This window comes from Drosophila arizonae, chromosome 3 (genome assembly GCF_054131065.1).
Source record: "Drosophila arizonae isolate 15081-1271.41 chromosome 3, UAZ_ARI_1.0, whole genome shotgun sequence".
Lineage (NCBI taxonomy): Eukaryota > Metazoa > Arthropoda > Insecta > Diptera > Drosophilidae > Drosophila > Drosophila arizonae.
Window position 1 is genome coordinate 7,900,129 of NC_142923.1, and position 24,562 is coordinate 7,924,690.

The 24,562-nt window shown below is 37.1% G+C and overlaps 1 protein-coding gene and 1 pseudogene across 5 annotated transcripts in view; one reads left to right on the forward strand and one right to left on the reverse strand.

Moving 5' to 3' along the window:
• rdo (leucine-rich repeat domain-containing protein reduced ocelli) overlaps positions 1-24,562 on the forward strand; it is a 68,670-nt gene that overhangs the window by 28,368 nt on the left and 15,740 nt on the right. The gene's annotated exons all lie outside the window — the stretch shown is intronic.
• On the reverse strand, positions 203-11,154 carry LOC108620278 (eukaryotic translation initiation factor eIF1 pseudogene; annotated as a pseudogene). 2 transcript variants are annotated; one of them, XR_016268912.1, is made up of 2 exons: positions 11,008-11,154; positions 203-735 (listed from the first exon to the last, which is right to left on the reverse strand). The product of XR_016268912.1 is annotated as a eukaryotic translation initiation factor eIF1 pseudogene, transcript variant X2 (transcript). The 2 variants fall into 2 exon arrangements; XR_016268911.1 differs by lacking the exon at positions 11,008-11,154 and adding an exon at positions 796-993.

A 24,562-nucleotide genomic window follows, 5' to 3' on the forward strand; every position in this document is an offset into this window, starting at 1 on the left:
ATGGAATAGATTGTTACTGAGAGGTCATATGGCAGATGTTTTAAAATAATGTTGGAATCCAAACTAGATTCATTATGTACATACAAAATAATTGACCTGCAGTCACACACAATATTTCTGTAAAAATAAAAATAAATATATATACATATATTTCAAATATAAGGTATACAAATTTAAGAGATGCCCAATTAAAAACACGAAGTTTTGCACTGCAGAACTGTGAAACTTTTAATTAGATATTTAACTAAAAATGAGGCATTTTAAGCTTTGTATGTTGTTTCTCCTCTTTGGTTAGTTTTGCTTTTGCCTTTGCTTTGCTTATGTCTTTATTAATCCCATTGATGTGATGTTGATTGTCCCGGCTGCGTAGGCACGCTCAGAAGCCATGCACCTTGAGGCGATCGGCCTTGGCCAGGCCCACCTTGGTCAGCCACTGGCAAATGTTCTCGCGCTGATCGCCCTGGAGCTGCAGGACTTCGCCGTATTCGGGATGCTCAATGACGGTGCCGTTGCATGCGAATTCCTTCTTGCAGGAGCGCACGATTTTCTTGAGATCGTACTCGGCCGACAAACCCTGGACAGTGGTTAGAGTTTTGCGGCCGTTGCGCTGTTGGATGCGTATGTGGACAAGGCCGTCCTGAATGTCGTCATCGGGTCCCTTGATGGCATCGGCGAAAGGATCGCGCGAATTGAGATTCTGAATGGACATGCGAAGAGCTGTGCAGAAATCGCTGACTGTGAATAAACGAAATCAAAGGATGAGCACGAGAATAATAACTTTTCTTTTCTTCTGACTTTTCGGAACGATTTAAATTTTTAAAATATATATATATTTTTTTTATATATTTTGTTAGCCTGTATATCGGAATTTTATGACTATTGTTTTTTGTATGGCAACCAAAATATTTATTAAATGCAGCACTGAACTACAGATAACATTATCTAAACCTGCTATGACTTAAATAAATCTCCATCCCTGAATTTAATTTAGTTTCGATTTTCGATAACAATGGCCTGGCCTACTCAGCTCGGCTCTGGCTCATTTGCCTGGGCAATCCAATGAAAACTAATGAAGTCTGGCAAATTAGCGCACGGCCCTCCGGCCTTTTCCGCCCCCTTTGTGCAACGGTAATTAAAGCTAATAAGCTGGACAGATTTCTTTGGCGCCCCCTTGCCCTCGGGCTCTCAGGCACTTTAAGTGCAATTATTATTCAATTTATGAAATTGAACAGAGCTCTTTTATGACTACATCAAATTCGATAACTGCCGCCTGCTGTTGCTACCCTCGTTGGCTCTATTGTGAGCTGTAAGAAAAACATAAATTCAATTTTCAAATTGTAGCGAAATGTATTGCTCAGGCATTGCGCGCTCTTGGCGCTGTTGCGTAACAAAGTATGTTTTTTGCTTGATTAATTTTCTGCGGTTGCAGAAAGGAAAAATAACCGAAAGTGAGGTAACAAAAAAAAAAAAAAAAAAAGATGTGGGTCGAGACGACTAACTTATGCTCTTTCTAAGCAGAGGAAAAAGTTGTAAAGTGCAAAACTTTGTGAGTGAACGAGATGAGAGCTGCAATATGAGACAAGTTTTATAAATTCGATGTCAGCTTTATATCTAAAAGTTCACTATGAAGTTAAATCTATGCTCAACATGTAGTGCAAATTATTTAAGCTGTTTTGTAGTCTTGGAAATAGAATCAGATTTTAGTTGCAAGAGGAGGACTCAGTTTAATAAACTGAAATTCAATTCATATCTAAAGCTGCCCTATGAAAGCAAATGCTGTTGCTTAAGCCTTAAAATTCAACTTTCTGCTAGACAAAAGACTCTTGTTCAGGCATACGCACACGCATATATATAATATAGAGTATGCAATATCTAAATGCTGCCTGTATTGATGGCCATTTTATGGCCACGGCATGAAAGTAACAAGAAATAGAAAAAAAACCCGAAAGAACAATGGAACAGGGAGAGTAGGAAAGAAGCGGAAAAGGTAGCTACGCAAGCACAAAATCAAATTAGAAAATTTGCATTTAGTGTGAGTGAGTGCGCAGAAAAGTAGGCAACAAAAGTTTTGCTGCCAAATCACATGCATATATTTGCCATAGTCACAGCGAAGCACCTGACGCTGATGATGATTCTGGTGTATAATTTTCTTTGTCAAACTAAATTAAAAAGTTTCCTGCGGCCCGCTCGATTCATGTGTTTTCCGCCTATAATGAAGCTGTCATGTGGCCTGCTGGACTTTTATTCTCTTTTTGTTTCTCCTGCTATAAAGCTGGACCACGTAACATTGGTAATTTATCAGTCCGGTAAAGCAAATTTGCATTAAATGCGCTGCTGAGTTTTAATTGCTTATATGATGCCCGACATCAAAACTCATTCCAAATGATAGACGAACGTACAATTGTGTGTACCCGCCGGGCAGCATAAAGTTCCAGCGGAAAATATGATGAATGCGACGCGGAAACAGAGCGCGGCGAGCGAGTGCGGAAAATAATGAAAAATTACACCCACACACACAAACACACGAGCACATACTACCACTACCCACTAAACAACTAAAAACTGTAACACACGTACACACACACGCACACACACATGCACATGCACAGGTATGTGCCGCTGCATACTTTTGGGCGCTGTAAAATATAAAATTCTATGAATTTGTACGTACATCATTTGAAAATCGTAAAAGTTGCAAGTGTTGCTTGTCGAGCACACAAAGACAGACAGAGAAAGAACGAGAGTGAGAGAGAGACTTCCTTTGTGTGTGTGTGTGTGTCAGAGCTGTCATAAACAGGCACAACAAAAAGGTAAACTTGCTTTTACTTTTATTATTTGCTGTGTAAAAAGCGCATACAGTTCTTTATATATAATTATAATGCCCGGCCAAATGCTGCTACCTCCGAAGAGCTCCACAATCATTCTGTTCTGTTTGGCAAATGGCGAAATTGAGTTGAGTAAAGCTGAAAAGCAGCCGTAGACGATTACACAGTGCAATTTGCCTTGGTTATTTGCCCAACTTTATGACTCCGCAAATTGTGCCAGAAATAATTTTATATGCTGCCGAGCCATGTGTAAGAATTTCTAATTTTCACTCAAGCAAATTAAAATTTACCTACGTGCCTGTGTGTGTGTGTGTGTGCTTGTTTGTGATTAAATTAATTAAATTTAAGTTAAATACAAAAGGTTTATGAATTATTCAAAATAATTTATGAAATGAAATACTAATTTATATGGGCCAAAGAGCAAAACTCATTTAAATGTGATGCGAGTGAAATGTGGAAATGTGAAGTATGTGGGATAATATGTAGATTTTCTTTGACAACTTTGAATATATAATATAATATAATATATAATAACATTAACATTAACATTCAAAAATATTTCTGCTTCTTCCCATGCACTAGGCAACAGTTGATACTCACTTCTGCATCTTAAATATCAATTTATGTATTTTCACTATACTTTATATCTATGTTTCTATCAAAAACAATATAAATATTCAATTTTTTAATCTCCATCGTTGATCGCCATATTCTTCTTGTTGCTTTAAACTTTTGTCTTTCGTTATGTCTCTCTCTCTTCCAACCTCTCAAATTTAGATTCGTTTAAGTCATCAATATTTTGATAAAATTATGTGCCCTTATTGTTTAGACTGAAAGCATTCAAGCTAAACAGAAGCAAATAAGTTTCGTATTGAGGTCCACAACAAGCTGGAACACCTGAGATTGTAAGCCTTTATTGTTGGTACTCTACATACTCTAAGATCTTTGACCTGGCAAAGCCTGTTTTATTAAAAATGCATTCAATAGCTAATGGCTGCAGCTATTTGTCTTTTTTTTTTTTTTTTTTTTTTTTTTTTTAGTTAGTCATAGCTTTACTTTTTGTTTGAAAAGTAATCTTATGGTGGGGACTTTTTAGTGTGCCAAAGTTTCTGTTCTATATGCCTTCAAGAAGACAATCGTAAGGAATGCACTGGAACCCCAAAACATTCAGCCACTTAGACAAAATCGTAATATTGAAATATTATTATTAGGCCTTCTTCAATTATATTAAATCAAATATTTTTTATTTTGTTGCGGCTTAAAATACACCTGATACTTAGATTCCATCATAATTTCTTCGTTGTTAAGCTATCAAATTTTAATCCCATGGCTTCCACAGCTCATAATTTTTATTTTTAGTAAAAAATGAATAAACAAAGTTCTTTATTTCTCTGAGTAAGTTAAATTGCAAGTTGACATGTGATAAACGGCTCATGTGGTGTGTGGCCAACTAATGAATGCCATGGCCAAACACATTCATAGTTGGCGCTCTGTCATTTCTTCTGCCATCACCTAGGTGACTGGCATGCCTGCCAGTCCGACAGACAGCGGGGCAAACAAATAAAACCGCTTTTATTGTAATCCACAATGTCAAAACATTGCAGCGGATGTTTAGTCAAAGTGTTTGGGGCAGAGCAACAAAACGTTGTGGCATGCGAGCAGGCAATTGAACCTAAACACACATACAATCTCGTGCTATCAAGTGTGTGCGTGTGTCTGTGCGTGTGTGTGCGTGTGTGTGTCTGTGACCCACCTGCACAGCTTTATCGCATGACACGCAGTTCTGCTGAAAATGATTTTACTATTTTTTCTCTCTCTCTCTCTCCCTCTCTCTCGGGTAGCTTCCTTTAACGACACACTAAACCATAAAGTACTTATGCCGGGTAAGCCCAGAGCGAGGTGGGGAGAGCGAGATGGTGCAAAAAAAAAGGTTTGGGCTTCATTGATTTTCCATTGATAAATAGCTGACAGTTCACCCTTGCCGAGCGACCGAGCGCTCCACTGAGTGAGCTCTGCACATCAGGTTAAATAGTTTAAGACTGTCAGCCACATTAAAAAACAATTTCCGTTGCACGGTAAATGGAAAATTAGCCAGAAAGTGACGTAGCGGAAATGAGTTGAAAGGGGAGGAAAAAAAATGCTGCATGCAAAATTTATGCAAAGCGGTTTAACTTGCGACTCAGCTTTGATTTGGGCAGCTGAAGAAGAGGCAAAGAACAATTAATTAACTAATTGATATGATATATTGTATTTGCCATCGGACTAAATAATTTATAAACATTGACTGATCTGCCACAAAAATGAATTAGTAAACTGTAAATGTTTGCCTCTAATCAATTGCCAAATGTATAAAAGAAAACTTGAAGCGATTTGTGTGCAGGTCAATCAACTGCCCGATGGCAGAGCGAACATGTCACGCGTATAACGAGCGTCCCACGGCAGCGTCGCATAAAACTCTCGTAAGTAAGAAAAAAAAAAATCTATATATATGTAGAGAAAATCTCAAAGAAATATTAATAAAAGATGAGCGACATTAGTGTCTGCTGCTGCTTCTTCTTCTTCGTCTTATGTCCAACCCAAAAATCGTAAAAGTAGCAAAGAGAAATAAAGAAAGAAAGAAAACACTTTTTACTACATCCTTTGAAACTGAATGAACGCCTCCTGCTGCCTCCTGCTGCCTCCAGCCGCCGGCACTTTGCATTGGCTCTCATCTAACCTCGAGCGTTTTGTTGACCTTTTTTTCTGGCCGTCGCTGGGAATGAAGAAAAAAAATAGAAAGAAAAAGAACGAAGAAGAAAAGATGCTGTTGGCTTTAGCTTTAGCTCTTTAAACCGTTAGCCAAAATGCAAAAAAAAAAAAAGGAAGAAAATGCCGTAAAATTTGTAACACTTTTTTGGGACTAGCCAAACACACTCAGACACACACATACATAGACAGGCAGGACATCGACACAGACGTTATGGTCTCGAGATGTTTTCTTCGACGAAAAAGTATGACACGAAATAACAACAATAAAGCGAAAGAAACAGCCACATCAAAACTTGGCCCCAGGCACAATTTGTCACACATACATGCCACATAAATTATATATGTGCAGACGAGCTGTCTCTATGTATGTGTGTGTGTGTGCGTGTGTGTGTGTTTGTTGTGCTGAACCTATTTGATTAATAAATTGTTTAGAGCCCGCGCTGAGCAATGACCGAAACTTACTGACTTGTGGCTAATAAAATATGAATGCCGCAACTTTTCAGTCACAGCATCAAAAGGCGACATGCACACACACGCATACACACACTCCCACACACACGCACACCCACACATCCGATTCACAAATTAGTCATGCGCATATAAATATTGCTTGTAATTTATGTGCCGCCTTGATGTAGCTGTGCGTCTCAAATGGAGCGCACATTTAACCTCAGTTAGCATTTGCATTTGGACGCATATGTTTTCTGGGTCCGCACTGCGTATACGTAATTTGAGTTTCTGTTACTTTTTGCGCTGTCATTTTCACTGGATTTGCTAGTTTGCTTCATTTTTTCCTTCTCTTATATTTTCCCATTTATTTTTTATTTAGTTGTTGTTCTTTGTTTCTTCTTCGGTTTGCTTTTTGGGGCAGCTCCTTTGATTACATCTCAATCAATTGGCGGCTGTTTTATGTTTGCATTCATTTCGACATCAACTTTCGGCATTTGAAATGTTCATTTTTTTTATGACGCCTGCGGCCGACCGTTGTGAATGTTTTCTTCCAGAGACCCTCTCATGAAAATTTGTAAGCATTTTAAGCTGTTTCCGTCGTGGCTGAGAGTTCCTTCGGCTCTTTCCGTTTTCTATTCTTTTCCCAACTCACTTTTATTTGCTCTCTTTCTTTATTTATATATTATTTTTATTTATTTATTTTTTTTTTTTTGCCTAAAGTTGTTTATATCAAATTACAATTTTATTGTATTGCTGAAATGCTTGCAAATTGCCAAAACATATATCTTAAATTCAATTCAAGGAATAACAAAAGTCCTAATTTCAAGCTAATAGTGCCTAGTTTTGCCTTGATATTGGCCTACAGCTGAGTACAGAGATTCTCTCGTATTTATTTTTGAATATTTGAGATATTCAGATTTTTCGTCTGTAGTGAAACTGGTTTATTCATTAGATTCATATACATATATATTTGTTTTCCACACATACTAAATATTCATAGGGTAACAAGCTAATAAGCTCTCTTAGGTTTATCTCCTCTTATGAGTTATCGCGCTTATTTACTCTTGCCGCACTCATAAGCAAACTAATGTGTTCAGACTTGAGCATGTTATGGATGGACACCTGCTGATGTCGTGTTGAGTGAGGAAGGGGAGAGCATTGAGATGATATGTCATATGAATAAAAGAATAATTTCTCATATACTTTGTATCTTACAACTGCCTAAATCAATGTAAAAATCTTTTAAAAATTTGCCGAAATTCCAATTGTTACATTTGTTATTATCATCACTTGAAGAGATCATGAAATCGTGCAGTTATCGTAATCTGAAGCTATTCAAGCATGCTAAGCGGATGTCAAGTGAACAAAATGTTGACAGCGTCTATATTTTATCCAATTGAGTAGCCAATATTGATGAACTCCTCGAGAAATGGATTCAGCAGATCTGCTTGGTTTGTGTCAAATAGAAATATCTATATATCTAAGTATATACAGTCACTCATCAGTACATGTTTTTCCTTGTCAGGCACATCTGATAAAGGCTTTCATAACTGCTTTTTAGCCTGCCTAAATACTCACTTAATTCCTCTTGTAGCTGAACATTATTTTGCAATTAGCCGCATGTAGAACAAAGGCGAAAGCGTAAAAGTGTTGGTAGGCGTTGCCTGAGCATACGCTGTTTGAGGTAAAATGAAAATGTACGGAAGCCAGCTGCTATTCGGGTCAGTCAATGTTTGTCATTGTGCCCGAAGACCGAACACTTGATGGCAGCTGGCACCGTCAGCAGGGGCTTCGCAGCTGTCTGCTTGATTTTTGGCAATGCTTTGTTTGGGATGTTCTACTTCTTGTTTCCGCATCAGTGGGCAGGGCTCAAAGTTGTGGTTAACTGCACACACGCTCACATACATACAGTCGGCATCTGCTTATACTTGACTCGGTTGCACAAGTGATTCACTCATTCACTCACACACTCGCACTCACACTCACACTCACACTCACACTTGCTCTTCACACTCATCAGTCATGCAGCAGCAACAACGAGCACAAAAATAAGCTCACACTTGTGCATTCAACTTGTTTTTGCAATTTACCGATTTAAGCTCTAACTGTACATGACATCCGCTCTCCTTGCACACACACACACACACACACACACATTCCTCACTCCATCTCCTTTTCGCTTTCACACTCTCAGTCATCGCCACGTTTTGAGATCATCAACGCGCAATTCAAGCGGAATTTTCGCGAAAATTCACTTTGACGTTTATGCATTGCGTATACGCCGCGTATGGGCAGCTTTAATTTTGCTTGCTTAAGCGCAAGACACGCACCTTATTTGATTAGACATTAAAAGGCAGCTGAAAGCAAATAAAGCATCAAAACTGTTTGTACAGCGCTGAAAGCCTGCCGAGAGCAAATAGAATACATGACATTTATATCATCTAGTCAGATATACAAATACAAACATATATGGGCGTATATATGCATATTCCTTTGACATCATCAGTCAGTCAGTTAAGTAATTGAAAGTTAATATTTGTAGCCTAGCCGGGCGCAAAATTATCAAACAGCTTAAATGGCAACACACGGCGTATGAGTAATGTTTAGACACACACACACACGACGATATGTAGCTAAAAATATATATCTCTTTCGGGCTGTGCTTGGCATCTATCAGCCTAATACCTTTAATATACTTTCGCCCCGGAAACTGGCCAAGAGTGGAATATATCAGCCCAGGCAACGCAACAGTTTTTGGCTTGAAGCAGGCAAAGCAAAATGGAAAAGGGATCTGGAAGTTGGTTACCAGGATTTGTGCACTCTCTTGTATTTTTTTTTTTCTTTCGCTTTTATTTATAGATTAACAGCGTCCATCATGAGCATAACAGGGCGCACAATAAAGGGAATAAGGCAATAGCCATGGCCGAAATCTCGGTCTCAGTCTTTAAATGTTTCAAATTGTCGACAAGGGATTTGGCCTGGCATTTGCGCTCAGATAAGCGCCTGTAGTTGGCTTATCTTGAGGAATACTCGCATTTTTATGCCCGCTGCCCGCTGTGCTTAGATTTATTACTACCCATTTTTCGTTACACTCTTCCCGTTGTTTTTTTTTTTTTTTTTACTTTGCTTTGCTTTGCTTTTTGTAATCCCATTCTCAGGCCTGTCTTGGGCCTTGCAATTAAAGCACTTTTTTGTGCTCGTCGAATAGTTGCGGCATACTTTTCACTCGGCCTGAAGTGCGGCCTCAAAGTATGCAAATTATTTCACATTAATGTGTGTTAAAAAGTTGAGCAAACTTGCGCTTGATTCAGTCATTAAGCAAAAACTTTTCGCCATGGACTTCCTTTTGTGTCTCACACACATCAAAGCGTGAGAGCGAGCCTTGCCCAACTTAATTACGAGCAGCTCTGGATGACAAAGCAAACATATGGCCGCAGCGTATTTTACCACAACAACAACAGCAGCAGCAGCAGCAGAAGCAGAAAGAGGAAAAGCAAAGAAAATTCGCATAATGCTACAAAGCCAAGCAGTTGCATATGTGATTAAAGTGGGGGAGAAATCCGCAGCAAAAACAGCAAAAAAAAAAAAAAAAGGAAAGAAGAAGAAAACTCGCGTAAACAAACGATGCCAAAGGCAGCTAGGAAAAAAAAGGAAGAAAAAAATACTTTGCAGTTTAGTGAAGTGCGCGCCATGAGAGACATAATTATGCGATTTAACACTCTAGTGCCGGCTAAGTGGAACGACAACCGACCGACGAGATGCCGCAGACCCGCCTCCCGCCCACTGCCGCGCCTCTCAGTCAGCGTCATTATCGTCAGCATCATGAACATCGTCAGCTTCAGCTTCAGCTTCAGCTTTAGCGTCAGCGTCCTTGCGGAATTCGCCTCGTCGGAGGCGTTGAACAAGGGAAGCGTCTGCAACAAGAAAAGGAAATTTCTGCGCTATAAGTGCACTTCCACGCAAAGTGAGATGAAAATGAAAACAAAAACAATAAAGTTTTACCCAAACTTGAGAGTACTCAATTAAAATATACCCTACAATTTTTGTAAACAACCAAAAGGGCAACGCAATGACAGCTGATGGAGATATATACATATATTATTCGAATGCAATAAATACTTTGAGCTTGAAAATATGTAAACATGTATATTTCGAATACGAATTTATACACCTGAATAATACCCTATAATTTCGAAAAATACTTAAATGAGCAACTATATTGGAGTTATTGAAGCTAGAAAAGTTTAAAATTTAGTTTTTGCAATATCAACAAAGATGATAAGCTTAAAAATTAAAAAAAAAAAAAAAAAAAAAAATTAAAAAAATAAAATAAAAAAAATTTAAAATATTTCTTTCAATTCTAAATTCATATAACTTGTTTCATTAATTTTTGCTTATATATGTATATATAATGCCAATTTATTGTTTTTTTATTTTAAGTTTTAAATTTGTAATTTTTTAAAAGATATATATTTTCAAGAAATATATCTAAATTTATTATTTCAATCTTAACATGTTTTATCGAATTTTTCATAAAAAAAATCGTTAAAAAAAAATTATTTCATGTACTTCACACCTCATTTATTATTTGGCTTTTATTATTATTATTCTGGGTTTTTTTCCAAGAACAAACTACCTGAATATTAAAAATTCAGAAGCAATTTACTTGACTAGGTATGGAACACGTTATGCCTTGGCTATGCTCCTGAGGCGCTCAACAAACATGTCGTAAGCTGTCCGAACGTGACTGAAACTTTTGTTTTCAACACTTTTGCTACTTTTGTGCAACTCTGTATATAAGTTTTTAATAATTCAGACAATTGTTGATATTTTATTGGGGACTACGACTTGTATTATTGATAGTATAAAACAATAACAGAAAGGAGAAAAAAACCTTATTCGAATTCCAATCAATATTTTATTGAATATCGTAGTTTCTATTTTAATACGATAATTTAATAATTTCAGAAAATTCTATATTTACCTGTGTCACTGCCGATGTTAAATAATTTCCCTTTTTTGAATTTAATTAAATATTTCTAAATATATAAACATGTCACTAGAAACAATTCTGAATTGTAATTAGCTTTGTCAAAACAAAAACTAATTTCATAAATTTTGACATGTTGCCTTAGTTAAATCTCATTTACTACCCAATACTCATTTTCTCTTCTTTATACTTCATGTCAAAAAATGAAATTACTCTTGACAAAAACTTTGCTTAGCTCTTGTGCTTAGCTGTAAACTCGATCAACTCAAACTCGAACAATTTCTACAAATTTGACAGCTTTGGCATAATTAATACAGGAAATTATAAACACATGAATATTTTACAAAGCAAATGATATAACTTTAAGAAAATGTTCAGTATAAATGGAACTTAAAGTTTACAAATCTGAATATAATATTTAATTGAATTGCTGATTGACGAGGAAGGAATTCTGTTTGTTCAGCCAGTTAAATGAAGCAGACATGCACTCGTTTCGCATTGCTTGAAGTCAATCTATTAATTTAGTGCAAACCTGCCGCGCTGTCGTAGAATTTCTAAACAAGTCAATGCAAATGATTGCACAAAATGCCTCATTTAGCAGCAAATCAAATCGCTTCATTTCTAAGTGGATAAACACATAAATAGCTATGAATGCAGCCGGCATAGGCAGAAAACGAAAAGGAAAAACTAGGACCATGACTAGACCCAGGCCCTCGGCAAAAACCTGGCCGAATGCTAAACGAATGAACGAAATTGAATGAAAATTATGCTGCCACTCGCCTGGCTGATTGTCGGTCTACCGTCCGTTCCCACGTTCCTTCCATCCGTCTTTTTAGCCAGATGAAATTTTATAAAATAACTTGGCCCTTTTTTTCAGATCAGTGAACTTTTTGCTGGCCGAGCTGGCAGCCAGAGAAAGCTACAAAATAAAACAGAAAATTTTTGTTCAACAAAAATTGAATTGTATTTTGACTGATGTTTAGCCTCAGGCGCATTTGTAGTTGTTGTTGCCGAAAAACTTGTGTACGCTTGGCTTTTCTAAGTCGATGTAGAGCAGAACTTGGAATACAACTGCAAATGGAATTCTGAGAAATATCTAACAAACAATATTTTAATTATGTTTTCAACGATTGCTTCAAGTCTGTTGGGTAATTTGAAAGTAGAAGAAGCAAATTAAACACATTTCGAAATCTTTTCGTATTAATGCAAATTTATTTTTGGGTCACATTAAAGCATAACTGCTTTAAAGCTCAAAATCGCTTAAATTATTTAATTCTTAATGCCAAGAAAATTGAATTTTTAATCACTGCTGCTTACACACTTTAGTGAGCGTACGTGTTGCAGTCATAAAACGAAATTATACGCATTGCAGCTCAAGAAATGTAACAGAGAGAGAAAGAAAGAGAGAGAGAGAGAGAGACAGAGTGAACGAGTGTTGAAATAGAGAAGAAGAAACTATGAATAGTACTCGTACTTTTTAATTAAGACTGCGAGGGGAGCCAAGCTAATGGCCAAGCAGAATGGCTGTTCAAAAGTGTTAACAGTTTCAGTTTACGCAGCTAACAAACTCATTTCGTTGGGGACGACAGTAAGCGCTTTAAGGACCTTGTGCGTGTGTGTGTGTGCTTCTATCATCGCCCCCTTGGCCGGAGCATTGCACTGCACAAAATGAACAATGTTGGGGATTTTCATTTAAGCCCCTGGCTTTAGCTGAGCGCTGAGCCATAGGCACTCCCACCCTACCACACACCCGCACACACATGTGAAATCATAGATCCGAACTTTATTTGGCACCACATGGCGTATGAGCAATGCGTTCCCCTAGCTTGCGCCCTGAGTTGCTGTGTGGGCGTGCTCGCGCTCTCTCTTATCTCCGCAGCTGCACAACAGCTAATAAATGTGTGTAAATTAGTTATCAAATGCCCGGCCAAGCCAAAAGCTGCTCTTAATCATAAACTCATCATAATTAATATGATATCCTATTGTTAGATTTTGGTCTTACCCATAAAAGTGCCGCACTAAAATTAGGCGACCGCTTGGCTTAGCACTCATTAATTAAGCTAAGGATGAGTCTTAAGGATCAATCTTAAAGCTCATATTTATTTTTAAACAATAAATTCTGGAAAATGAATTATATCAGCAGCTCATTTATATTCGTGCAGTATTTTGTTGCCCTTGAGAGAAAAGTTCTCTCTCACAAATGCAAATTTCAATTAAATTCATTCTCACCGCAACTCTTGAAATGAACAACCCAAGTGCGAACTCTGCGCGGACAAACACTCAGATGTCAAAAGCGGGCAATTAATCATTTTTCTTTCCATTTCTTCTCTCCCATTCTCTCTCGCTTTCGCTTTCTGTGTTCATCTGTCTCTATCTCTCTTTTTTCAAACTTTGGGGCTGGGCCTTCAACAGCAACTTTACACTGCCATCCATAAATGCCAATAAAATGTCATCAAGCTTTCGATTGCCCTACTCTTTAGCTCTCTATGTTGCCCCCTGCTCCCCTCTCTCTCACCAGCCTCTCTATATATTTTTCGCTCTCTTTTGCACAGTCATTTTGACTGTCATTAAAACGAATTTTTCAATTCAACTCAATTGAAATGTCAAAATGCTCATTAATTTATCAATTCGTTGGCGACCCTCAACTTGTGCTGACCTCCATAAAAGGGAAGGGGGGAGATTTAACTTTAATTTGCATAAATATATATATGTGATATATCGGCGAATAACCAAGACCTTTACAATATGATATAAAAGTTATATTTCTATATCAATATCATACATTTCTATGCTCCTACTTCTATTTTCTATAAGACTATTTTGTCATGTATTTAATTTCAATTTAATTTCAAGTGATGATATTAAAAAAAGTGTGATCGAGTTTAAAGGATATGAGTTTAGACTGCTGTGTGTTATATGAAAAAAAAAAAAATGGATATGGATTTGGATGCGGTAGTATGAACTACGGGTGAATGAGAGGCAGGTATTCACTTACTGCATACTGCTACTACTTTACTACTAGTACCACTTCTACTATGCATACTATATACTACTACTTTACTACTATGCATACTATTATTACTAGAATTTTACTACTATACATCCATATGTAAGTTAAACCAACACATCTCAGTGATATTACAAACAAATCCTATCGCTCAATCCTAATCAACACATTCACATTCTATATAGAGTATCTTTATTCTGACTCATCTTTGTCATGTCGCTGATCATTTTAATCAATCAGCTTTGAGCGCAGTTCACCTTAATCTGAAAGCATCTGCTGCTGCTTCAGCTGCTTTCATTTCTATTGAAAACGGAAGAATTGAAAGGAACTGAAAGCAGTTTTGCAGCTCGACAACGCTTGACCCTTGGACGCAGCTAATTTATCACAGCGCGCTGCTCGCGACATTGCAAATATTTTGTTTTGTAATGTAAAATAATTTCTCCTGAGCCCCCGCCCCGGCCGGTGTGCCCAGCCAGAGTTGAAAGCATGCCAAGGACTGTGCGCGCTTCGGTTGGTTTATGTGATTGAAAGCACATTGTGTCACACTTTAATATTTATGACAAAATGCCAGTTGGCCTTTGGGGGTCGGACGAGTATACAGTTAACCTCTGCTGACAAACAACTTGGCCCAACCATCTCTCATTCTCTCCCTCCTCCTCCTCCTCTCTCTCTCTCACTCTCTTTTAGTCTATCTATCTCTCTTTTTTAATTACGTTTTTTTCAGCATTGGGAGGCTGTTGTCGCTGGCATTTGCCTGGACATATTAGAACTCGAAAAAATTTATGACTCACTCTTAGCGAGCGGCATTTTTCCATTAAATAATATTTCGCTCTCCTATAATATTTTCCTCACTTTTTTTGCTGCTGCGGCTGTCATCCTTTCTGTATTGACTTTTGAGGCGAACAACCGCATTATATCAACCACAAATACCGCAGCTCCCATGTAGAAAAACTCAATCAAACTGTTAATCGACTTGTGGTGCGGCCCACCCTGGCACCACTCGTGCGTGCCTCTGCTGCTGCAGCATTCTCAAACTCACACACATACGTGTGGGTTACCCTTTTCGGATTGTTTTTTCATCATCTTCATAAAATTTCCAGCCATAAAATGTCAATAATATGTGTGCTATTTGCGCTCTTTCAATGATGATATGTTTGCATTGCATTGGGGGCTGGGCGCAAACACCAGCTGCTTAATGTCAATAGGCCATAATAAAGGCCATATTGGTTGAGCCTTAAACATCGTCAACCATACCAACCCATCCCATTCAATTGAAGCGAGCGCTATATTTAACTGATATTTAATGCATTGTATTGCCTCATATTGAATTGTAAATAATCTCCATTATTTATTTGTATTTTTTGAGTAAACAATTAAATGTTGTGTTTAAATCAAGTAAAGGTTTTTTTTTTTTTATTTAATTTTTTTTTTTTTTTAATAAAAAGTTTATTATATTATATTATTATATTATATTAATTTGTTATATTATATTATTTTATAATATATTATACTAAATAATTTTATTTTAAAAGGTTTTAAATATTAATTTAATTTAGTTTATAAAATTTTATTATTTAAATTTGCTTATTTTTCTTAGATTTATCATTTATAAAATTAAAATAATAATATATTATTATTATTTAATTATTAATATATAAGGAAACAAAAGATTGAAAATTAATTTTGTATAATCGATTTTAGACTACTATTGACAAGCGACACAATTCGTATCTTTTATAAGAGGAGAGTCTGTCTCAACGACATTGCCCAATGACACTTGAACACTTGACAAGCTGGTGTTAAATGTAGCTGTCAGACGTGTCAAACCAAAATAGATTTGTTGGTACATAAGCTCACAAGTGTGCTTCAAATCAATTTAATTTACATGAGCAGAAGCCCTCAAAACATAAATTCAATAAGCATCTTTATTAATGACAACAAAATTATTTGAGTTGAGTTGAGTTGAGTTGAGTTGTCTGCTTGCAGCTTCTTCAACTTGAGCATAAATTAATGCCAATTAAGTTTGTTAACAGTTGCTGCTGATGTGATTTGCTCTTAAGCTCAATATTATTGCAATGCCACCCACAGTCAGAACTTGAAAGCGCTGTGCCAGAATGAATAGTTGATGGCTTAGATGGCTCTGAGATTTAATGAAATGCCCAGGGAATGCCGCAAGTGTACGAAAATAAGTTAAATTAAAACAAATCTAATGAAGTGTGTGCATGTAGGTGTGTGAGTGTGTGGCTGGCTGAGAGTGTGGTTGCGTGAGCGTGTGGGTGCGGGTGTGTGGGTGCCTGTGTGTGATGCATGAGTCCTTGGAGCACAACTGAGGCCTTGCCAAGATAGACGGCATAGCTGCCAGGGCCCAGACGCCGCACGTGCCTCCGTTTGTGGCCGGCCCGAGCAGCACACAAAACGATGTTGTAATTTCTGGCTACCTTCTTTCAAAATGATATAAAGCTGCCGCATGCCACCAACAGCAGCAGCAGCAGCAGCAGGAGGAGCAGGAGCAACAACAGCGAGCTGGGCAACAATGTGGTGACGGCATTCACAGCTTCTACTTATGTCTGTCACAATGTGTGTGTGTGTGTGTGTGTGTGTGTGTGTGTGTGTATGTGTGTGTCCTCTTCTCGGCTTGTTAACTACAGATATGCTCTGCTCTATGCATAGCCATATATATATATATATATGTATATATACATATACATGTATATAAATGTAAATATATATGTATATACATTCATGTGCAGCCTCTCTTGGCAGCCTGTGGAAGCGGCGAAATGAGCAAGCGGAAACAATTAGCGTTGTAGCATTATTTGTAACATGCTGTTTGCCAGCCAGTAATTAAGTGTCTCATTAAAAAATGATAAATTTAAATGGAAATAACTTTTACAATGACTGCAGACCGTCTCAAGTGCGCCTTAAAGCCAAACAGCAGCTACATTATTACAGCGGAAATTTAAGAGCTACCCTCCAGAAACACAATGAAAAGAAAACAAGTCTGAATGTTTTAGTGGGGAGGGACCGACTGCAAAATACCTCAATAGGCGAAGAGCTGAATTATAATAATATTTTAGCTTATAACATATATAATTGTTTTTATAAATATACATATAGATGAGTATATAAATGATATTTATTACTAAATCTATATAAATTAAGTTTTTAATTTAAAAAAAAAAATATTGTTTTCCTTTTCTTAGTTTTTGATCAGTAATTCCCTCAGCTGAACAGTTCTAGCTCAACTCGGCAGCTGCTGCTTATTAATTTTATGCATTCCTTAAAAATTATTAAATTTATGCTTTTGTCTTTGCCATAGAATTTAACCAAAACAATATGCCCCAAATTCCCATTTGCAAGTGGCGCAGGGTATATAAAGTTTACAAGCGACTCGCGCTGAGGCGAGAAAAGGCCAGATTTCATTCAAGCTGTAAAAGTTTGAGAGCAAAAACTATACACGAAAGAGTTTTCTCTCTTCGTTTTTGTAATCTACAAATTGGCACCCTAAACCCTTTTGTGAGCTACTCCATTGCTAACTCTTTCTCTCTCTCTCTTTCTCTCTCACTCGCACTGTCAAATCACCAAGTTTTCCGGCTGGCTAAATTCAACGGTTTGTGTCTCTTGACTTTCAAACTTTAAATTGTTAAAATATAATACAAAAAAAGCAAAATAAAATAAATAAAATAAAAAACTTTTTGAGTTTCTATTTTAGTTATTTATTTTTTCCCTCTTTCGCTTTGTTGGATTTTAATAGAAATCATTATTTATAAACAGCGCCTAAATACCATTATACAACCTAAATACCACTAAACATAAGTTTAGTATTTAAAGTACATGAACATTAATTGCATATCCATAATCTATAGATTTAATAAAATCGATTTTTTATTATTTCAGAAAACATTTTACATTGCACAAGCTTGACTCGCTTGCAATTGAATTAAAATAAATCCGCTGTAATGTGCTTTGTCAGCTCAAGTGACATTAAAATGCATTAAATATTAAATCGCTCGCATGCACAAAGTGAGTGCATTTAAATAAATCAGAAAATGTTGCAAAAAAAAAAAAAAAAAAAAAAGGATAGTGAATGTATGAAACAACTTTTTCCTTTTAATCCTCGAAATTATTTCAATCGGCATTAAAGCGAAGGCAGAAACAAAGTCAAACTGTGGTTGAGCTAAACTTTGTTTCAACTAGGCTATTAAATAGTTTTATTGGTATTTTTTATTTTATTTTTTACAATTAACTGCATGATATAATACATAATCGATAAAAAAAAAAAAAAAAAAAAAAAAAAAAAAAACGGCAATTAAAAATAAAAGCAGATAAAGTGTTCAAGCCTGAGTATGGTATTCGAGGGCAATTATTGACGCTTTAAATCAACTGAGGCTGAAAGTATATATATATATATATATATATATATATATATATATTTTTTTTTTTTTTTTTTTTTTTTTTTTTTAATTGGTAGAAATCTGATATGAGCCAAAAAAAAATTCTGGCGAAACATCTCTCAAAAGCATTCAAGAGCACTTTGCTGAATTTGTGGGCAAAAGTGAGTGGACATAAGTGAGTGAAAATAGAAAACCACAAAATATTATACTAAATCAATAAAATGTGCCAAATAAATGTTTTTTTTTTTCGAACTTAATCTATATGAACTTCACTTTTTTAAAAAGAGATATTGCAATCGAATATGTACATATTGAGCCCTTTTTTTTAATCAGATTTTTTTTAAATAGATACCGCATATATTTATTTAGGGTATGGTGTTACATCCTTAGAAATTGGTGTGATTAACCTGTGGCATTAAATATATTTTTTCTGTGGAAACTATATCCATGTCGAACAAACAGTTTACTCAAATCGATAAAGTCATTCTAAAATACACACACGTCCCTCCCTCCACCCCGCAAAGTGTTCGCAGAACGTATTGCTTTAGCTTTGAGTGGATGCCACTTAAATATGGAACAGCTTGGCCATTGAGGCAGTCATAACCCATTTGCAATGGCTATCGATGCCATCGCACAAATCTCACAAGTCTTAAATATTGCAATTTAGAAACGACACGTGTGCGCGAGCTGGCTGAGCAGGCCAAACATTTTTATCAATTGCCAGCAAACGGGGATGGAGCGAGCTGGCGGGGTTAGCTGTAAGCTGGCCGGATTGAGCAAAGTGGCAGCGACGCGTGATTATGCCATGCCGCAAAATGTAGCAGCCGCAGCCGCAGCAGCAACCGCAGCTGGATGATAGACAGAATACGCTGCATGGTCACGAAGCTGACCTGCTATTGGCCAGGCATAAAAGACTTGAGCGATTAGTTGATGAACGTGCGATGCATGCGATGCTAGCGATGCCATGCCATGTGCTAGTTGCCCACCCACCCACACACACACACACATACAGAAAGCCAGGCTCAGCAAGCCTGCGACACTCTGTGGGCTTTAAGCCAAGTCGGTTGGCTTAGCAGGAGTAGGAGCTGAAATTGTCGTTTTGCAACTGCGGCGGCTGGCACTTCAATTGTTTTTGTAATTGCCAAATAACATGTGTTCACACTCAAATGCCAACACGCCCACTCGGAGGGCTAAGTGCAAATGTTTTTTACTTGATTTATTTGCCGGGCCGAGGACAAAACGTGGGAATTGTCGTGTAATTGCCTCGTGTAGACATAAGCAAAATTTATTATATATAAAGCAGTTCTTCTTCCTTTCACTCTCTCTCTCTCTCTCTCTCTCTCTCTTTATCCATCTCTGTGTGCGTGCATTGGGCTGCAGGTTTTGTCGCTCATTTTTTGGGTCATTTGGTCGATGCGATTAGCTCGTGTGGCTTTGCCTTTGGCTTTGGCCTAACCTAATGTGACGACCAGCTAGCCACGCCCCGTGTGTGAGTGCGTGTGTGTGGCCCGGAAGCGGAAGTGCACAGACGACATTAAGCTGACACTGGCCAATTAAGCACGGCAAATGAGCAGCAATCTTTTGACTCAATGATGCCTAAAAGGCTCCTAAGGCCAGCTTCCAAACACACCTTGACCAGTGCCAAAGCCAGCAGCACGCACAAAGTTCATTTCAGGCATTATACCTCACTGAATCTGAGTAGCCGAGGTGCTTGTGTGTGTGTTGGTCTGGCTTTAAGTTCGACCAGGACCCTTCACCGAAAATTTGTGGCAACTGTTTCAGATTTCACTTGCAGAGCTCAAGACCCGCAGCGAGATATTAAATTTCAGCCATCAGCCTGCTCAGCGCTATTGACGTTGTTATTGTTGTTGTCTCTTCTCATGCTGTTATTGTTATTGCTGTTGTTATTGTTGTTGTTATTGTGCGCGGTTTTCTTAACTGTCCAACCCGTTTCAGTGTCAGTTGCACTTGCCTCGCTTTGCCTCGCCTCGCCTCGCTTATTTCCTACCTACAGCACCGCTGGTCACGGTCGCCGTCATCCTTTGTTGTCTTTTGATTGCATTTTTAACGCTTCACGCCAGTGCATCCATTCACAATAGCCATGCCTCGGCCCAGACCAACAACAACAGCAGCAGCAACATTCACTTCTTCACATCTCTTAGTCAACTGACTTTGGTCTTCTTTTCACCTTACTTTGATTGAATTGCAAATGCCACAAAGCTGCTCAAATACTTGCAACAAGCGGCAAGTCTGCTGGCCAAGCGTCAACTGCATGTTGCAAGAGCTCAAACGGCTACTGCCTGAGCAACAGCTAAGCAACAGGATTGTGAGTGTGTGTGTGTGTGTGCATGTGTGAAAGCAGTTAATTGTCAATTTAACTGGAAACTGGATAGCATTTGAAGAGCTTCTGATTTTAGGATGCCGTTGCATTTGATGGAAGGAATATATACCAAAATTTAAATGATTTTGGCTTCATTTAAATTTTTTTCACCTGTTATTATTTAATATGGCTATATCTATATCTACTGTAACAAATTAAAATACCTATTAATATATAAATAAATATATGAAATAAATAAATACTAATCTACCTCTAAATATAGCCCTTTATTCTGTGTTGGTATGAAATATCCAATTTTATGACAAAAAAAAAAAAAAAAAAAAAAATCCAAAATTTATTATAATGATTTATGATTATTCCCTACTATATTATTACAATTATTATATTATTGAAAATTAAAAATGTAAGCCACTGCTATTATGCATTATAATATAATTTTTATTATATTATTTTTATATTATATATATACTTTTTATTATCAATACATAATTATTATTTTTACATTTAGGCACTCAGCCTTATCTTACAATTATTATCTACCGAAATGACATAAATATTTTAAGAACTTAAACTCGCAACATTTTAAACTGAAATTGTTTTTCATGCAACTTTCAACCAATTCACCCAATCAGCATAAAGTTTATTTTGGGATATATATATATATGTATATATATAATAAATTGCACACCATTTAATGTCTGCGCATAATTGAACAATATTTTTTATTTTTTATTTTTTTCGCTTGTAACTGAGCCGACACTCATACACCCAGAGCACGCCGTGAAAGCATAAATATTTAAAACAAAAAAAAAAAAAAAAAAAAAAAAAAAGAACAAGAAAACTGCAATACTAAAATATTCGCTTTAAAATCGCTTGGCCATTAAAGAAAGGCAAGAGCAGCGCTGGGCGGCCAAATACAATAACAAAACACAAATCTACAGGCTGAAAATATATTATGTTGTAATATAATTTCTCGAGCGTAAATCTAATTTATCAATTTGTGTGTGCAAAAAAAGGAAAAAAAACGATGCCGACGAGCAAGCGCAAAATCGAATAAAAGGCAACAAAATGGTCAAAAGCAGAAAAAAAAAAGCTTGAATCGGCCGCAACATTTGCTGCCAAATCAGAGAATTGGACAGAGAGCGTGTTGCAAGTGCAGAGGACGAGTGTGTGTGTGTGTGTGGGAGAGACAGAGCTGCCGTTAGCTTCTGCTCTCTATATAAAACGTGCCGCAGGCCCTGTGGTAATTGGCAATAAATGTGTTCATGAATTTTAATGTTGGTTCCATGGTCAGCGCCACAGCCACGCCTCGCCACCGCCTCCGCCCCTTACCTCCTAAACGAGGTTACAAATCGAGCCACGCCTACGGCCCGGCATAACTCATAATATTATGCCAGCTGCTTTTTTGATTTTTCCTTATTTTGCCTTCGCTTCTTGTGTTTCTGTTTTTTTTTTTTTTTTTTTTTTTTTTTTTGAGCTTAGCCTTTAGATGGAATTTAATGTAATTTGATTTTGGCCAACACACAAATATTGAGATTTATTTCATTTTGAATTGTGTGGCGAAAACAAAAACAGCAGCGTGGCCAACCATCAAATCTAATACAATTGAGTTGCTGGAATCAGAAAGTAAATGAATACATTTGCACAGTATGTAACTCAATATGCCAACAAAGTGCAGAGTAGCCCTCGCTCCGCCCTGCGTCCCTCTGGGAAGTTCAAAAACAAGGCCAGATAGCGCGGCTCGACCACTTCCGTCCGCAGTCGACATGGAGTAACTTTTAGGTTTGATTTATCATATTCAATTACAAAAGTAGCGCACGTATTAAATGGCCGCATCCGCCACGCCCACCACCACCTCCCGGCAGTCCACTGTCCCGTGCGACGTATGAGTAATTTGGTTCTGCGAAGCTCAAGCCACTTCTTATGTGACTTGCTTGGCTGACTGCTTCCGGCATTCTGTTTGCAATCGCATACGCAAATGGCCGCAACGATTTCTCAGTGTTTAAATAGCACGAAAAGCGACTGGGCAAAAGTAACCAAAGAAATATGCGCGCTGAAAGCCGATATCAGCAACTACTTTAGGGCCAAGTGGGCCCCACTCTATATCTACTCCTCTGTTCCGCTGTTCCGCTGTTCCTCTGTTCCCCCGCCCTCTCCCATTCGCATGCAGCGTGTGCTCCAACGGCAATGCCAAGCGGCGGCCCAGAACGCAAACAAAGTTTGCCAAAGTCCAAATGGAGCGTGTAGAACGTCAGCTGGCAGCGCGGCTAACTTCCATCTAACTAAATGTATCCGTCTCTCTGTGTATTTTCAAGTGTGGGTTCGTGTGTGCGTGTGTGTGCGTGTGTGTGCGTGTGTGACTATGTGTGTATTTTTGGAGGCGTGGCTTGCGTGCAGCCTGTCTACAATTCAGCAGTTGCTTTAGCGAGTTTGACAGATGCTGACTTCTGGTTAGCCGCGATCTCCTTCCGCCCCTCCCACTCTCTGCCTCTCACTTTAGAAACTTTTCATTTTAAGCTGATTAATTTTTGCTAAACGAACTTATTTTGTTTGAAATTCGTTATTAAGGAAGAACTTTTGGGTGTTTCAATAACTGTCAAAATATGAATGCAATTGAGATTAATGATTGTTGGATTTAAGTATTTCAGGAAAATAACTCAATAGTTTTATACTTATTCTATTCTTATTTATACCCTAAAACCTATTAAATATAGCTTTATACCCATTTCACATTATTTTATTTTTAAATTTAAGTATTATTTTATTTTATTAATTTTTATTATATGCGAAATAGACTTTATTTATAAGCAAACAATTTTACCTTATAATTTTAACATAACATAACATGGTGCAATTGTTACAAATAAATAATAATAAATAAATAATTTTATTTAATTTATTTATTTTTATTTTATTTTTTTTAAGAATTATTTATTGCAGCTTCTTATCTGTAAGTGTATATATAATAATTTATTTATTTATTTTCTTTCATATTTCTGAAAATAATAAATAAAATAATAATAAAATAAAATTTCGAACTAAAAATTTCGAAAAAATTGCTACTATGTAAAGCAAGTCTGCTTAAGCTGCTGCTCAAAAACTCTACTTCGAATTTTTGCTATAAAATTATTATCTATTATTTTGTATATATAGTAGTCTAAATTTTTTTTTAACCATAGTTGCTAGAAAATATTTAGTTTGCTGGCGAAGCAATAATTTTTTATTTTTGTTCAAGCTTTTCTACTCTTTTAATCAATTCTTACTATGTAAGGCCAGTCTTTTTAACCCACTACCCACTTTAAATCAGAGAACAGCGGGAGAAACTTTATCATGTCTAACGTCATTTGCTTGAGTTTTAATTTTTCGCAGCTCTGGCAAAAGAAAATTATGGCAATAAGCAGAAATTGCAACTGCATTTTCAGCGAACATGCCTTACTTTTAAATGCACTTTCGAATTTCATGACAACTCAGGCTACAGAAGTAAATTGAGCATGCCACAAAAAGAGACAGAAAAAGTTGGGAACATAAAAATAAAGTAGATTTTTGTTTCTTTTTTTTCGGATGGAAGCGCAACAGACGTAACTTAAGAAAGCGTGCCCTTCTATCATTTCGGTAAGGCTGAAGTCGCAGAAGACGGCGACGACTGTCGCAATTTTTCACTTTTACCGCAACAACTTTGCAAAAATATTACTCAGCCGGTCGCCCAGCAGCCATATTCTGACAGCAAATCCGATGTGCACAATGCACACAAGGTGCCGACGATGAGCCGGAAACTTGACAGTTGCTGCTCCTGCTGCTGCCTCAGTG